The sequence below is a fragment of the Sus scrofa genome, chromosome 1, assembly GCF_000003025.6.
Source record: "Sus scrofa isolate TJ Tabasco breed Duroc chromosome 1, Sscrofa11.1, whole genome shotgun sequence".
NCBI lineage: Eukaryota > Metazoa > Chordata > Mammalia > Artiodactyla > Suidae > Sus > Sus scrofa.
Window position 1 is genome coordinate 217,109,433 of NC_010443.5, and position 15,975 is coordinate 217,125,407.

At 41.8% G+C, this 15,975-nt stretch overlaps 1 pseudogene; it reads right to left on the reverse strand.

Annotated features, from left to right (window-relative positions):
• Positions 3,424 to 7,168, reverse strand: LOC110255580 (annotated as a pseudogene).

The following is a 15,975-nucleotide window of genomic DNA, read 5'->3' on the forward strand; positions in this document are numbered from 1 at the left end:
GATCCGAGCCACATCTGAGACCTACACCACAGCTCACAGCAATGCCAGATCCTTAATCCACTGAGAAAGGCCAGGGATCAATCTGCATCCTCATGGATGCCAGTTGGGTTCATTAACCACTGAGCCATGCTGGAAACGCCCATAATAGTTATTAATTAAACAATCCCGTTGATACTATGAAGTCATCTGTGGAGAACTGTGTTAAGAATAAGAAAGCAGATACCTTGTGACTCCAAAAGTTACCTGCCTTGCCTCAGGGTTTGGAGCTCAGTCAGAAATACCCATGAGATTTGCTGACTTCTGAGTTAAGCAACTTTTCCTCAGAGCCTACATGAGTGAACTACTGTCAGGTGATGGGTTTGTCAGTGAAACTCTCGGGAGTCTTCCAGTCTCCATGTCAAGAAGCACAGGATGCTTAGAAAAGAATTTCCTAGCAAAGAAATTGCTGCATGTTCCCCATGTGGCTATTGGAAGGATGAAGCAATGACATCTTCCAAAGTGGCATCTCCTTTTTTTCTCCTTTTTTCCTTAGAAATTGCCTTTAGTGCTGGTAAGAGTACATTTCCCAAAGATAGAAAGCAACCTAAAGTGACAAGTAACTGGAAATTTTGAAATTTTTCTTTCTGTGGTCAGTAATCCCAACAGTGTTCTTCCCATTGGAGAGTCACTCATAATTTCTGACTATTCGTTCATCCACAGGAATGTAGCACATTTGGAAATACCCAATCACCATTCTTGTCAGGGATTCATTTCTTCACCATGCCAAGTCTTGTCTACCATGGAAGTATGCATTTAGAAGTGTGCAGAATTTCTATTTCTTTCACATTTTTGGATCACTAAGTCAAAATAAACACTTTGGAGAATGACTGAGGATGGAAGATGACAGAATGGATGGCTTCCGTATTACATCACCAGATGTGATGTTCCAAACTCTTTGGCAATAGCGATACCGTATTTACAAATATTTCCTTCCTATAAATTTTAAACTAAAAGTTGGCTAACATTAGTAATTATCTCAACATCTGTCTCTAACTCTATTCAAGCTTAATAGGTTAATCATGCTTGTTTACTTGCTGAAAAAAAGAGCAAGAAGGAAGAAATGGTCAATTGCCAAGTGACTGAGAGCTTCTGTTTGTGTTAAGATTCAATTCTCTTTCATTTTTCAGATGTGAAATCTATGCCATTTTGCCCCCAGAGAATGAAGCAGACTTTTTGCTAAGGTCTTTGGCAGGACTGGGGAGGCACCCTGTACTGCTGCATCAGCCAAGGGGGGTCCATGTGGCAACTGAGCAGCACACTTTAAATGAGGGGCCCTGGAAGAGGTCAGAGGAAGAAAGGTGAAGGAAGATGCTGGGCAGTTGTGGGCTGGCTGCTGGCTCTTCCTTGTTCCATTCTGGCAAGCAGTGAGGTAAACCCCTGCTCACCGACTCTGGGCAGCAGAATCCTTTACAGCTTACCAAGTACTCGTACATACAATAACTCATCTGGCTTTCTCAACATTCTTATATTCAAGAAATGGCCAGTATACACAGTAAATTTTTTTTTTGGTCATTTTAGGGCTGCACCCGCAGCATATGGAAGTTCCCAGGCTAGGAGTCGAATCAGAGCTGCAGCTGCCAGCCTACGCCACAGCCACAGCAACGTGGGATCCAAGCTGCCTCTGTGACCTACACCACAGCTGGAGGCATTGTGGGTAGGTCAGGGATTGAACCTGCTCCTCATGGACACTAGTTGGGTTCATTACCACTGAGCCATGACAGGAACTCCACAGTAAATACTATTTTGTATCATATTCCACTAAATTTTCAGGCTTTGGAGTCAAACTACTGGGATTCAAATATTAATTCAGTCACTGTCTGGCTGTGTGACCTTAACTAAGTGATGCTAAGTGAAACACGCCAGTCACAGAAGGACAAATAATGCATGATTCCATTTGTATGAGGTATCTAAAAAAGTCAAAGTCGCAGAATCAAAGAGTGAAATAATGGTTACCAGGGGCAGGAAGAGAGGAAGGAACAGGGAATTGCTAATCAGTGGGTATAAAGTTTCAATTAAATGAAGTGAATAAATCCAAGCGATTTCCTGTACAACAATTGTACCTAGGTTAACAATACTGTTTCATAAAGATAAAAATTTAAGAGGGTGGAGCTCACTTTAAATATTCTTACCACAATAAAATAAAATTTTAAAAAGATTTAAATATAAAAACATAAGACCAACAAAGGAAATATGAGTGAATATACCATCTTAGGGAGGGAGAGGACTTTTTAGGCATGAAAGCAAAGACAGAAACCACACAAACAAACATAGATTACAAATAATAGCTAACATCTATTAAGGTCCTACTATGTGCTGGGCCATGTACTAAGGACTTGTGTTATCTCATTTAACCTTCATATCAATCATATGAAGTAGCTATGATAGTAATCACCCTTTCATGAATAAGAAAAACAGATACTGTTGGTTGTCTTGCCAGAATCCATTCGCCCCTTCTTTCTTTTTTGGCTGCATTGCATGTAGCAGCTTAACATGGGATCTCAGTTCCCAGACCAGGGATTGAACCTGGGCCACGGCAGTAAAAGCATAGAGTACTAAGCACTGGACCACCAGGGAACTCCCTTCCCTTCATCCTTTCTAAGAGAACCTCAATTTTGTTCAGTTATCTACCCCTTCATGCAGAATTTGTGACCCCAGAGGTGAACCAATTAAGCTAGCCAGTGATTGGTTCAGGAATGAGTGTATGGCTGACTTTCAGCCAATTGACACATACTTGCTGAGAAATTCTGGAAAATTTCTTTCTCAGCTTTAAGAGAGACCAGTGAAGAAACCAGTGTTCCTTACCTGCTGACTGTGAAAGTAAACTGTAGCTGCTGCTGGCATCCATCTTGTAACCATGAGGGAAACCAGCCTAAGGACAGACAAAACATGAGAAGAAAGAGACAATACAATTGAAGAAAAGTGGATTTAAAGTTCCATCACACTGCATCTGAAATCTACACTACTGGACATCTACCCAGATGAGCCTCATTGTTAACCAGTTTGATCCTGGCGTCTATTGTACCTTCAAGTTAACTAAGTCTTCTACCATCTCTATATTGCTATTAATATTTCCAGTAATTTTTTTTTTTTTTTAAGGCCCACACTTGCGGCATATTGAAGTTCCCAGGCTAGGGGTCAAATCAGAACTGGAGTTGCCAACCTACACCACAGCCACTACAACATGGGATCCAAGCCACGTCTGCAACCTACACCACAGCTCACAGCAATGCCAGATCCTTAACCCACTGAGCAAGGCCAGGGATCAAACCCACATCCTCTTGGGTACTAATCAGATTTGCTTCCTCTGTGCCACAATGGAACTCCTCCAGTAAACTTATATTTAAAATATTATATTTCTTATTCCTAGGAGGTTTTTTTTTAGCTGTGCCCATGACATGCAGAAATTCCAAGCCAGGGATCAAACAGACACCACAGAGTGACCCAAGTACCTGCAGTGACAACACTGGATCCTTAACCCACTGTACCACAAAAGAACCCCTAGAAGTTCCATTACAATTTCTGTTTTTCTACTGAGATTTTCTATTTGTTCTTCTATAATGAGCATATTTTCCTTTATCTCTATGTGCTGTTACAACTATCTAAAAATATTTATTTTCCAAATCCAACATTTGAGTCATTTTAATGTTGATCACCATTGATTCTTTTTTTCCTTGAGTACAGAATAACATTTTTCTATATGCCTAAAAATTTTGGATTTTATGTGGATACTATATTGTGCAGGCTCTTGATTCTGCTATATTCCTCTAAAGAGTGTTTGTTTGTTTTATGAATTATCTTAGCTGAACTTCATGTCAAGTCTTCCTCTCCTTCAGTGAATGACAACTAAAGTCTCTATTCAGTACTTCTAGCTTCAACTGATGTGCTTGGAGTCTACCTCAAGTGAAGATGTCAAGTAGCTAGTTAATTGGAGAGGCATATTTAAATCCAGGAGTGAGATTTGGACTAGAGACAAAAGGTTGGGAGGATTAAGCATACAGATGATAGACGAAGCCATTGGAGTAGATGAAATTACTCAAGCATAAAGTGAGTAAAAAGGAGGGTGTATTGGTTTCTTTTCCATATGAACAACCAGTTCTTCAACTCTCCAGACACTAACTGGGTATCCAATGATTCAATTCAATTCTGACATTAAATACCCAGAGCTAGCATCAGACCCCACAGCTTAAAGCCTCACGTGCCCCTCAGGCACCAATCAGAGTCTCAAGCCTCCCCTACTTCTGACCAATTTGTCATAAATTGGTGGTTCCCACTGAACCCCTCCTAGGTTGATAATTTGCTACAATTGCTCACAGAACTCAAAAACGCACCTCACTTACTAGTGCCAATTTATTGTAAAAAACATTACAAAGGATACAAATAGACACCCAGATGAAGAAGTACACAGGCTGAGGTCCAGAAGGGCCCCTAGTACATGAATTTCTGTACCACCCTCCTGGCACCCTCAAAATACAGACCAACCTGGAAGCTCTTCAAAGCCCATAGTGGAAGGGCTTTTATGGAGGTTTCATTAAATATGCATAATTGATTAAATCATTGGCCATTGGTGATTAATGCAATCTCTAGTTCCTCTCCCCTCCTGGGAGGTCAGACAGAGGTGAGGGGAAGGCTGAAAGTTCCAACCCTCATGCCTTGGCCTTTCTGGCAACAAATCCTCATTCTGAAGCTATCTAGGGGCCCCCAGCCATGAATCACCACATTAGCAATGCAAAAAGACACCTCATCCCTTTGGAGAAGTTCTTGTGCCAGGAAGTAAGGGAAAAGACCAAATAAATATTTACTATATCAAGAAATGACAACCAGGTTCATGGATTGGAAAATATAGTATCATTAAGGCATAAGTCCTCCCCAAATTTGTCAACAGATTCAATGCAATCACAATAAAACCTACCACTCTTATTTTTGTAGAAATTAACAAACTTATTTCAAAATGTATATGTAAATGAAAAAATTCTAAAATAGCCAAGGTAATCTTGAAGAAAAAAATAAAAACACAATTGGAGGACTTCAACTACTGAATTTCAAAAGTTAATATAAAACAATAGAAATATACCCCACCTGCTTATCCCCCTTACATGCAACTGAGACCTATATACCTGTTGTCCACACAACAAGGAATCTTTGTTGTTGTTGTTGTTGTTGTTTGCTTTGTAGGGCTGCACCTGTGGCATATGGAAGTTCCCCAAGGAGTCTTTTAAGCAGTGAAAGATTATATAGATATCCTAAGTCAAGTCAAAGCCTTTCCAAAGATACAAACTAACCATACACCTTAGTGTTATCATTTGGATGTGCTGACAACAGTAGAGAATACAATCAAAGCAATAAGAAAGTTCTTGATCTCAGAAGAAAATTATTGGCCTACTGTAGATTGATTTTAGATTCTGTTTACCTTAATCCAACATTTCCCAAAGTGTATTACTTGATAACCATGCTTCATGTAAAGGAAGGAAGGTAATTCTTAACCAAATAAGTTTGGGGATTGCTGAGTTCAGCAAACCTTGGTTTTATTTGGTGCAAGCACCTTTAATGTACTAATGTGTATTATATGTCTCCAAGATGGCAGAGTAGAATTTTGTGTTTGAGACCCTTTTTAAAATTAACTAGTGTTCAGTGGAACAACATACTTTGACAAATACCATCTCAGGGCAATGGAAAAAAGCTACACATAGAAATTTATAATCTTTCTCTGACAAAAGAATGAAGAGCTAATCTTCAAGCCTATTAAAGGAACCCTTATATTTTAAGTGATTTGAAGTATCTACTTCTTAATAAAAGAACACAAGATTAGGAGGTAGGAAATGTGCTCTCTTCTAAACAGCTGTGTGACCTTGGGCAAGTATCACTTTAATCCTTCCTAATCAAATCTCTTTCCTATAGCTGTAAAAGCAGAATTCCCCTGGTCACAGAGTTCTTTGTGGTGGCCAAATATAAATATATTTCAATTAAGAGAATTAAGGAGAATATAAATGTTAGGATGGAAATCCCCAGACTGTCCGGTTAGAAATTCCCTCCAATTGTTCTGGTTCTTGCTCTTTGAGTACTGATCACAGTTTGATGTTGGGCTTGGTTCCAGTGTCCCCATAGGCAGAGTGAGGTCAAAGATGCACACTGCTGGGCAGAACCATCAGGGATGCCAGCGAGGAAGGGTCTGTTTTGTAGGCCTTCCCATCCATGGCTGCTTTCACATAATGTCCCCTCCCCAACCAGGCCTATAGAAATAGTTGTGGGGAAGGGGGGGGCGGTCTTTAAAGAACATAAAGTTACAAAAATCCAGAATAATACAGATGATTAGCCCTAGGGGAAGAATCTGGGAAAAAAGGCTCTAGTGTTGGTAAGAATCCATAATACAAAATGTCTTTTACCGTATATATTTTTCCATTTTATCTTGTCACAGTGAATTTCTTTTTTTTTTTTGAGAAGAAAAGAAGAGGATCTTTTTTTCATCACACAGAACAAATACAGAATAGATTTAATAATTTATTTTTCCCTAAAGAGAATATGTTTTATATTTAGAGAAATAAAAGATAAATTGTCAGGAGTTGCTTTTGGAGAATGATCAGTAAGTCCTTTGTCAATGGTTGGATACTGATATCAGGGACCATCACCTCTTGCACACATTAATCTTCACACTTCCAACTCCTTTAACCGTAATTCAGCCTTTTTAGCTTCCATTTGAAGGATAGCCATTGATTTTTCACAATTCTTTTCATGACCATCAAAGAAAGTTCAGGCAATCCATCTTGGTACAGGATGCTTGAAACATTCCCAGTGTTCTGGGATATAGTCTTCTGGAATTTCTGCTAACTCAGCTTTACCAGTGAATACATTCACCAGTAAAGTTATGCCAATTGCTGCTGGAATCCCAGTCAACAAAATATAGAATCTCATTAATTTCAAAAAACAACTGCCATATAATCCAGAAGGCTTGATGATAAACAGTCTTTTCCCATGGTCTCCACTGTGTCTCAAAGGAGTGGCAATCTTAGGAAAGCCATGGGTGAGGAACACCCCACCCCAAATCTAATCGAGTGCCAAAGTGCCTGCGGGACAGAGCCGCCATAGCAGTGACCAAAGCCCACACTGCACATTGTTTTGTTGTGGGTTTTTTTGTTTTTTGTGGGTTTTTTTTTGCCTTTTTATGGCCGTACTTGCGGCATATGGAAGTTCCCAGGCTAGGGGTTGAATCAGAACTGCAGATGCTTGGGATCTGAGCCATATCTGCAACCTACACCACAGCTCACAACAATCCCAGATCTTTAACCCACTGAGCAAGGCCGGGAATCAAATCTGCATCCTCATGGATACTAATTGGGTTCATAACCTGCTGAGTCACAATGGGAACTCCATCACAGTGAATTCTGCTAATCAGAGATTTATTTAACATTAGCTGATTTCAGAAAATTAGCAATATTGCTGAGTGTTAAAGAACTTTTAAACATTTATCTAGAGTGTGAAATTTGCTCAGTCAGGCCACTTTCCTCTTAATACTTGAAATTACTTGCACTCAGGGAATAGGACTGTGATTGGCGGTGTGGGGATAAGAGGACCCTGGGTTGGGAGGGGGTTTCTAGGCCTGGTGGAGAAAAGATGCAGAGGTAGCAATGACAGAGAGTGGAAGTGTGAAAAAGGAGGATGTTAATAACAAATTATCCAATTCCAAATAACTCCAAGGGCCTGTCCTTCTTCTATTTCTTCTTCCTCCCTCTTCATTGTTTGCTCTCCTGCTGAAAGGAACCAGGAAAGCTGGGACTAGGGTTAAGCAACATCATGGATGAACTTGGTTTTCTTTTTCCTTTCCTTTTTTTTTTTTGCCATTTTTTGGGCTGCTCCTGAAACATATGTAAGTTCCCAGGCTAGGGGTCGAATCGGAGCTGTAGCTACTGGCCAACGCCAGAGCCACAGCAACGGGGGATCTGAGCTGTGTCTGCAACCTACACCACAGCTCACAGCAATGCCGGATCCTTAACCCACTGAGCAAGGCCAGGGATCAAACCCACAACCTCATGGTTCCTAGTCGGATTCGTTAACCACTGCGCCACGACGGGAACTCCTCCTTTTCTTTTTTTTATGACCGCACCCATGGCATATGGAGGTTACCAGGGCAGGGATCAGATCTGAGCCGCAGCTGACCTACACCACAGTTGCAACCTCTGCCACCACTGCAGCAATGTCAGATCCTTTTAACCCACTGCATCAGGCAGAGGACCAAACCTGCACCACCACAGAGACAATACCAGATCCTTAACCAGTTGTGCCATAGCAGGAACTCCTGAACTTGGTTTTCACAAGCTAGTCTTAGAAGCTGAAAATGACCTAATATTGTGAGATCTAAACACGTTCCAAATTCCAAAGGACCTCCTTACAAGATAAATTGTTTGGGATATTATCTGTTCATGAGCTGAAAGTTTCCAATAATATCTAGTCATAAATCTTTACTGGTTACCTACTCTGAGCAGGAATTATTAGGTACTAAATTTACAGAAGAGAATAAGTGACATCTCCTCTGATCTCACAAAGCTTAATGATCATGTTTGTACTTAAAAAGTCATTCAAGTGCAGAAAATGAGTTGAAGGGAAATAAGATTCAAACCAGAAGACCAGACTGGAAACAGTTTGATTTTAAGAACTTGGTCCTTAATCTTTAATGAACATTTCTGAGGGGAAGGGCATTAACAAGACTGCTAATACAAGAATTTTGTATTTTCAGCAGAATTTGTATTTTTTTGTTTTTGTTTTTTTTCTTTTTAGGCCTGCACCCGCAGCACATGAGGGTTCCCAGACTAAGGGTCAAATCAGGGCTGTAGCCACTGGTCTACACCACAGCCACAGCAATGCCAGATCCAAGTTGTGTCTATGACTTACACCAGAGCTCACAGCAATGCTGGATCCTTAATCCACTGAGCAAGGCCAGGTATTGGACCTGCTTCCTCATGGATGCTATTCAGATTTGTTTCCACTGAGCCATAATAGGAATCCAGAACCTTTTGATTAGTGGAATAATGGGCATTGATTAGTGGAATTATGGGCATTCTGATTTTGATTAATGGAATAATGGGCATTCTTTGCCTCTTTGTAGGTTTATAATGAATAACTGGTTTGGTTTTAACATTCAGTGGCAACATTGTTAGTCCTTGGCTAAGGAATGGCCACAGAATCCCTCAGGCAGAAACTTCAGGGGTTGGCAGTTGGAAATTCTGTCCTGCGCTGAAGTGATAAGGGTAGGATGGTATGGTTAGGACTTACATATCTGCTACCCCCTGTTGGGGTGGGCAATAACTTCTAGATCCCCGTACAAGTTATGGGAAGACCATGGAACCCAGAACTTGTCTTAGCCCCATCCTCTTAGACGCCTCTCTGTCAGCCAATTCTAACCATCTGTCTGGGTATTCCACATGCTGAGGTGACCCATATTTTAAGAAGCACATATTCAGTCATTGCATAGCATCTAGCAATAATAGACACTGATTGAAATGGTGGACATATGGTTTGTTTATGGAACAAGTTTGTGTTCGTATCTTCTATCCTGTCTTCATTTCACAGTTTTATTTTTTTTCTTCTATTAGTACTTACCCTTCAGTGCTTAATAAATCTGGCTTCTCAGACTGTCAGATACAGAAAATAAATTGGTGGTTATCAGTGGGGAGAGGGAGGGGAGAAGGCAATATGGGGTAGGGGAGTAAGAGGTACAAACTATTAGGTATAAAGCAAGCTATAAGGATATATTGTACAATATGGGGACTGTAGACAATATTTTATAATAACTATAAATGGAACATAACCTTCAAAAGTTGTGAATCATTATATTGTACATCTATAACTTATATAATATTGTAGAGCAACTATACTTCAATTTTATTTTATCTTTTTGCCATTTCTTGGGCCACTCCTGCGGCATATGGAGGTTCCCAGGCTAGCGGTTGAATTGGAGCTGTAGCCGCCGGCCTATGCCAGAGCCACAGCAATGCAGGATCCGAGCCACGTCTGCAACCTACACTACAGCTTACGGCAATGCTGGATCCTTAACCCACTGAGCAAGGGCAGGGATCAAACCTGCAACCTCTTGGATTTGTTAACCACTGAGCCATGATGGGAACTCCTATACTTCAATTTTAAAAAAGAAGTCTGGGAGTTCCCGTCGTGGCACAGCGGAAACGAATCTGACTAGGAACCAAGAGGTTGTGGGTTTGATCCCTGGCCTCACTCAGTGGGTTAAAGATCTGGCATTGCCGTGAGCTGTGGTGTAGTTCACAGAAGCAGCTCGGATCTGGCGTTGCTGTGGCTGTGATGTAGGTCGGCAGCTATGGCTCCAACTAACCTCCATATGCTGCAGGTTTGGCCCTAAAAAGACAAAAGACAAAAAATAAAATAAAAAAAAAGAAGTCTGGCTTCTTTTAGTGCATTATCATTTAGCCATCCTTCCTCTAGGTTCTAACACCACAATGTATCATGGATACTTTGGATAAATGTAGAAAATATTCCCAAGCACCTACTGTATGTAAAACTCTGCCTTGAGTGCTGGGGGGACCACAAAGATGACTAGGAAGAACAGTGGTCCTTGCTTCATAGAGCATTTCTTTTGATCTTTTCCAGCTCTGCTGATATTTCCTTTAATCCTTTGTTATTACCTCCCTAGTTCTACCCTCTCTTGCTCCCCACTGCCTCTGAAACACAATCTTCCAGGTATAACAGACTGTGATATTAATATAATTATATTACAGGAAGAATCACACCATTCCCTAGGATAGCCTCCTCCCACACTGAATCTGAGCTTGGCCATGTGACTTGGTTTTGGCCAGTGGACATTAGCAAACACAATGCAAGCAGAGGAAGCCTTGTCCAGACTCCTTGAAGATGAAAGCTACTGGAAAGAGAAGCCTGGCTAAGCCCAGCATCTGGTGGTCCTCCCAGCTGAAGGCAGTCACAGGAGAGCCTAGGCAAGACAAACAGGAGAACCTCCCAGCCTTGCCACAGAAACATAAACAATAATTGTTGTATAAGCCAAAGTTTTGGTTGTTTTGTTATGCAGCGATTGGTAACTGAAACACACACCTTACTTTCAAGGCCTTTCTCTGACTCTGTCATGGAAGAATTCCATTTTAGTCCTGAAGGATTCCAGCCAACTCTTCAAGCTGTTATGTTAAGGTCTATTTTTGTTGTTGTTGTTTGTTCTTTCTTGGCCATCCGTGGTACATGGACCTCCCAGGCCAGGGATCAGATCCAGGCCGTAACTGCAACCATGCCAAAGCCACGGCAACACCAGATCCCTTAACCCACAGCTCCAGGCTGAGGACTGAACCCATGTGCCTGCAGGGGCACTGCCAATCTCATTGCACTATAGCAGGAACTCCGCTAAGGTCTATTATGCAAGAAGAAAGAGCCTGTGCTCTGGCATCAAGGCCTTCTTGGCTATGAGGCTTTGGACAACTTATTTAACCTTTCTAAGAATCAGTTTTCTGCATTAGAGCAGTATTTCTCAAAATGTGGCGTACCTGCATCAGAATTACTAGGAGTTTTTATTAAAAAATAGTCTTAAGCAGCTATTTTTATAATAGTCCCAAACTGGAAACAATGTCAACATCCATCAACTGGTGAAAGGCATGATATATTCATACAATGGAATACTTCCCAGCACTAAAAAGGACAGAATACTAACATGGTTGAATCTCTCAGATATTATTTTGAGCAAAAGCCAGGCAAAGAAGAATACATAGATAGATGACTCTATTTTAAGTCTCAGAACAGACAATATTGATTTGTGATTATCAGACAAAACAAGCTGATGAAATTAGAGCTATGATCACCTCTGAGTGGGAGGCAGGAAGGAATAATTGGAGAGAAGCATGAGAGAACTGGCCGGCATGATGGAAATGGTCTGTATCTCGATTTGGATGTAGGTTACATAAGTGCATGCGTCTGTCAAAACACCAAACTGCATACCTAAAATCTGTGCATCTTTATATGAAAATTATACCTCAATTTTATTTATTTATTTATTTTTTGTCTTTTTGCCTTTTCTAGGGACGCTCCCGCGGCATATAGAGGTTCCCAGGCTAGGGGTCTAAACAGAGCCGTAGCCGCCAGCCTACACCAGGGCCACACCAACGCAGGATCCGAGCCATGCCTGCGACCTACACCACAGCTCACGGCAACGCTGGATCCTTAACCCACTGACCAAGGCCAGGGATCGAACCCACAACCTCATGGTTCCTAGTCAGATTCGTTAACCACTGAGCCACCACAGGAACTCCCATACCTCAATTTTAAAAAGAGATTGCAGAAATCAGACAGATTTGGGCCTGCCTTGTGGGCTGGATACTTAAACTGGCTTTCTTAAACTCTATTTCACCTCCTATGGGGAGAAGTTGAAAAGCTGAGAATAAATTTTCCAAGTGTCCTCAGAGCTAGGCTTCTGAGTGTGAGTTGGTTCTGCTAGCTAGAGAGATCTGAAAAATGGAAAGAAGGAAATTCCACTCTGCCATCTCTCTGCGGAGCTTCAGGCCAATAAATGGGCTCTGACAAATGGCAGCACTGGCAGAGGCCAGAGTCCATACTGCACTGTAAGTGGGTGGCAGTGACAGCCTCACAGACAAGAGGGGCAGACTGACAAGTCAGCAAACCTCTGGATCTCAGCTGCAGTGAAATGACCTTGAGACCAAAAGCCAAGTGGTTTCCTCTCCTCCAGCCCTTCCAATGATTTTGTATGCACCTCATGCCTTATTCTAAATCTTTTTCTGCTTCATATACCTAGAGTAGTGTCTGTTTCCTGCACTGAACCCTAATAGAGAGTCCCCACTACCCTCCTCCAGCCACCCAGACCTAATGGAGGAATGATGGAACCTAGTGATTCTATCATAGGGAGTGCCTCTGAAGCTCACATATCTCAACAGTTTAAAAGAAGGCACTTGCAGAGTTCCCGTCGTGGTGCAGCAGAAACGAATCTAACTAGGAACCATGAGGTTGCAGGTTCGGTCCCTGGCCTTTCTCAGTGGGTTAAGGATCTGGCATTGCTGTGAGCTGTGGTATAGGTCACAGACACCGCTCAGATCTTATGTTGCTGTGGCTGTGGTGTAGGCCAGCAGCTGTAGCTCCGATTGGACCCCTAGCCTGGGAAACTCAACATGCCTCAGGTACGGCCCCAAAAAGCAAAAAGTAAAAAAAAAAAAAAAAAAAAAAAAGGCACTTTACATAGAGATGCTCAGTAAACTAAGCATCATCTAAATTATTGGGATTATTACTGGACAAGATATAAAAATCCATGAACGCTTAGATGTGTGGTACAAACATATACTCCTTTTGAAAAATGTCAATCAGACTCATTTTTCTGGCTAAATTGCCATGGCTTGGTGGTTGCCATCAAGTGAAGCCAAGCAAGCTGCCTTAGCCACAGCTGTGTGGACCAGACTGGTGAAGGAGCCACAGGGTACCAGACTCAGGCTGGGCAGAGGGGACGCCAACTGCCCTAGAGCAGTTTGGCTGGATCTCAGCTAACCCTGCCCAGTGCCCTCCCCACATGGTCTCTCACAGATGCACTTAGCCTGCTACAGTCCTTTCTCCATGGGGACTTTGAAATCTTTTAAGTTTGTAAATCGGATCACATCACTTTCCTTCAATGGCTTCTATTTGTATTTGAGATTAAATTGTAGGCTCTTGAAAAGTTTAGCTAATGAGGCCCTCAAATCTCATACAACTCTTTCCTCCACAACCCTGCCTCAGATTAAGTTGGGGTCCTTACTGTATTTTCCCTTGTACCTTTTCCTTGGAACCACTTTCACAATTTTTACTGCATAATTTATAATTACTTAATACTTCTCTCCCACATTAGATGTAAGCTCAATGAGAACAACATTTGTGTATCTTGTTACCTAGCCCAGTGCCTGGCACATAGAAGGTGCTCAGTGAATATTTAGCTTAACAAATGAACAAGTACATGCTCTCACTCTCATTGCTGAGCCTAGTGGCTTCTTGGAAAAGCATCATTCAGGGCAACCTTAGGTCTTTGTGGTAGCCCATTCTACTCAGAACCAATTTGCCTATTTAACCTGCAGGTTGATGAGATTCAAGATTTAAAAAAAGATATTGGCAATTGTAGGGGCAGATGGAAGAGTCCAGGGGTCCTGAGGCCATGGGCTGAGAGATTAGATTCAGGGGGAGTTATCTTAGCCTCAGAATAAGAGCAGAAACTAGTCTGTTGGTTCTTAGCTTCCTTGTTTGTTGACTCTTGCAGGTGCACTGTGTGGGACTTGTCACTTGCCCCTTAGGAGGCTGCTGCTTAGAAAACTGTGTGAGACATCAGGTACCGAAGGGTTTGGAAAAAATTAACCAGTTTCTGGTGGCACATATTATTACCACAAGTACTGATTTATCAAGAACAGATTCTGAAAAATCAAATAAACTGCACTTCTTGTGTTATTGTGCACTTCAAAGGATTTTCATTTACAAGGAAATAGAAATGCTCACCGCTTCCACCTAAAGTCAAGTCAGCTCTTATCACAGCTTAGAGGAGTCCAGGAAATTCCCTTTGCCCTTCTGAAGCTCCTTGGGTAGCAGTGTCTCACCTCCTGTGAAAATACCCATCAGTGCCTTCCTCAAAATTCTACACACCCCTGCTCCGGCCCCAGAGGAACTAAGTGAGGTTCCTGCTTCCTGTGAGACCTACTTACCCATGACCCCCGCCCCCCTTTCCGAGCATATTGAGCCTCTGGCTGATCTCTGGACAGCTTCAAAGAAGAATGAGACCCACTACTTTCTTCAAGGGACCAGTCGCTTGCCAGGACATTTATTGCTCTGGATTAACAGGCTCAGAGTCTTCAGCACTGACTCTCTGGGAGGATTAGAAGAGACAATGTACTTAGCCCAGAGCCTGGGAGATGATAGCTGCTCTAAAATGTTAGCTATTGCCATTATTGAGGCTGAAAATTTTGGAACCTCATCCCCTGAAATAATTTCTGATGCAACTTTCATCTCAGAAGCTTTTTTCCTAATCGCTTAGAATTCGCAATAAGAAGCAAACTTTCCTCCCAGACAAAAGGTGGAGATAGAGGCTCTCTTTTTCTTATTTTTCTCTTCTCATTCTTTATGGTTTTCCTGAAAAATATTCCTTATACACCTACCATTGTGAGGCAATGTGCCAAACACAGGGTATTATGTAGTTTTGGCTCTGTGGCACCTGTAACTCAAGGGCAGGCACCCAGGGAACAAATTACACAAACTTTCCTAACTCATAATTCAATGACAAAAGAAGTACTATCAAAACACAAAACAGGGTAGGGACTGACCCAGTCAGAGAGGTCAAGGAAATATCCTTGAGCAAGCCATGGTTGAGCAGAGTTTTGAAAGATGGTAGGAATTAACTAAGCCAAGGCTTGGATGAGAGAGGTGGAGGCACCATTGTAGGTAGAAGGAACAGCAGGAGCAAGGATTCTGAAGAAGCCAGGCAGATTTCCTGCTTTTCAGTGTTGTGTGTGTGTGTGTGTATGTTTGGTTTTAATAGTTTTTACTTTTCTCTATGGACTAGAACCGTAGGACTTAATAAGCCCAAACATGATGTTGTAGAAGAAACTGGAATGGAAGTTCTGGGACCTGGGCACTAGGTACTACCTCACCAAGTCATTTTCTGACTTCCATGTGTATGTATGACATCTTGAGTCTTTAACCATTTCAAGGCTCCCATTTCTTCATCTGCAAAATGAGGGTCTGAGAGTAAATGGACTTTGGGATGATTCTCAGGATCTTGCACACTTTTAGATTAGCTACGTATATTGGGTATTTACTGGACCCTTCTCCTCCACGTATACCATGTTTCTAGGGTATGACCTCCCCTTACTCTCCTGATCATAACTAATTGGTTTGGGGGTAGGAACTGACTCAAGCTGGGCCAATCAGATTTTATTCCTTGAGAACTTTAAATTAGGCTAGCTC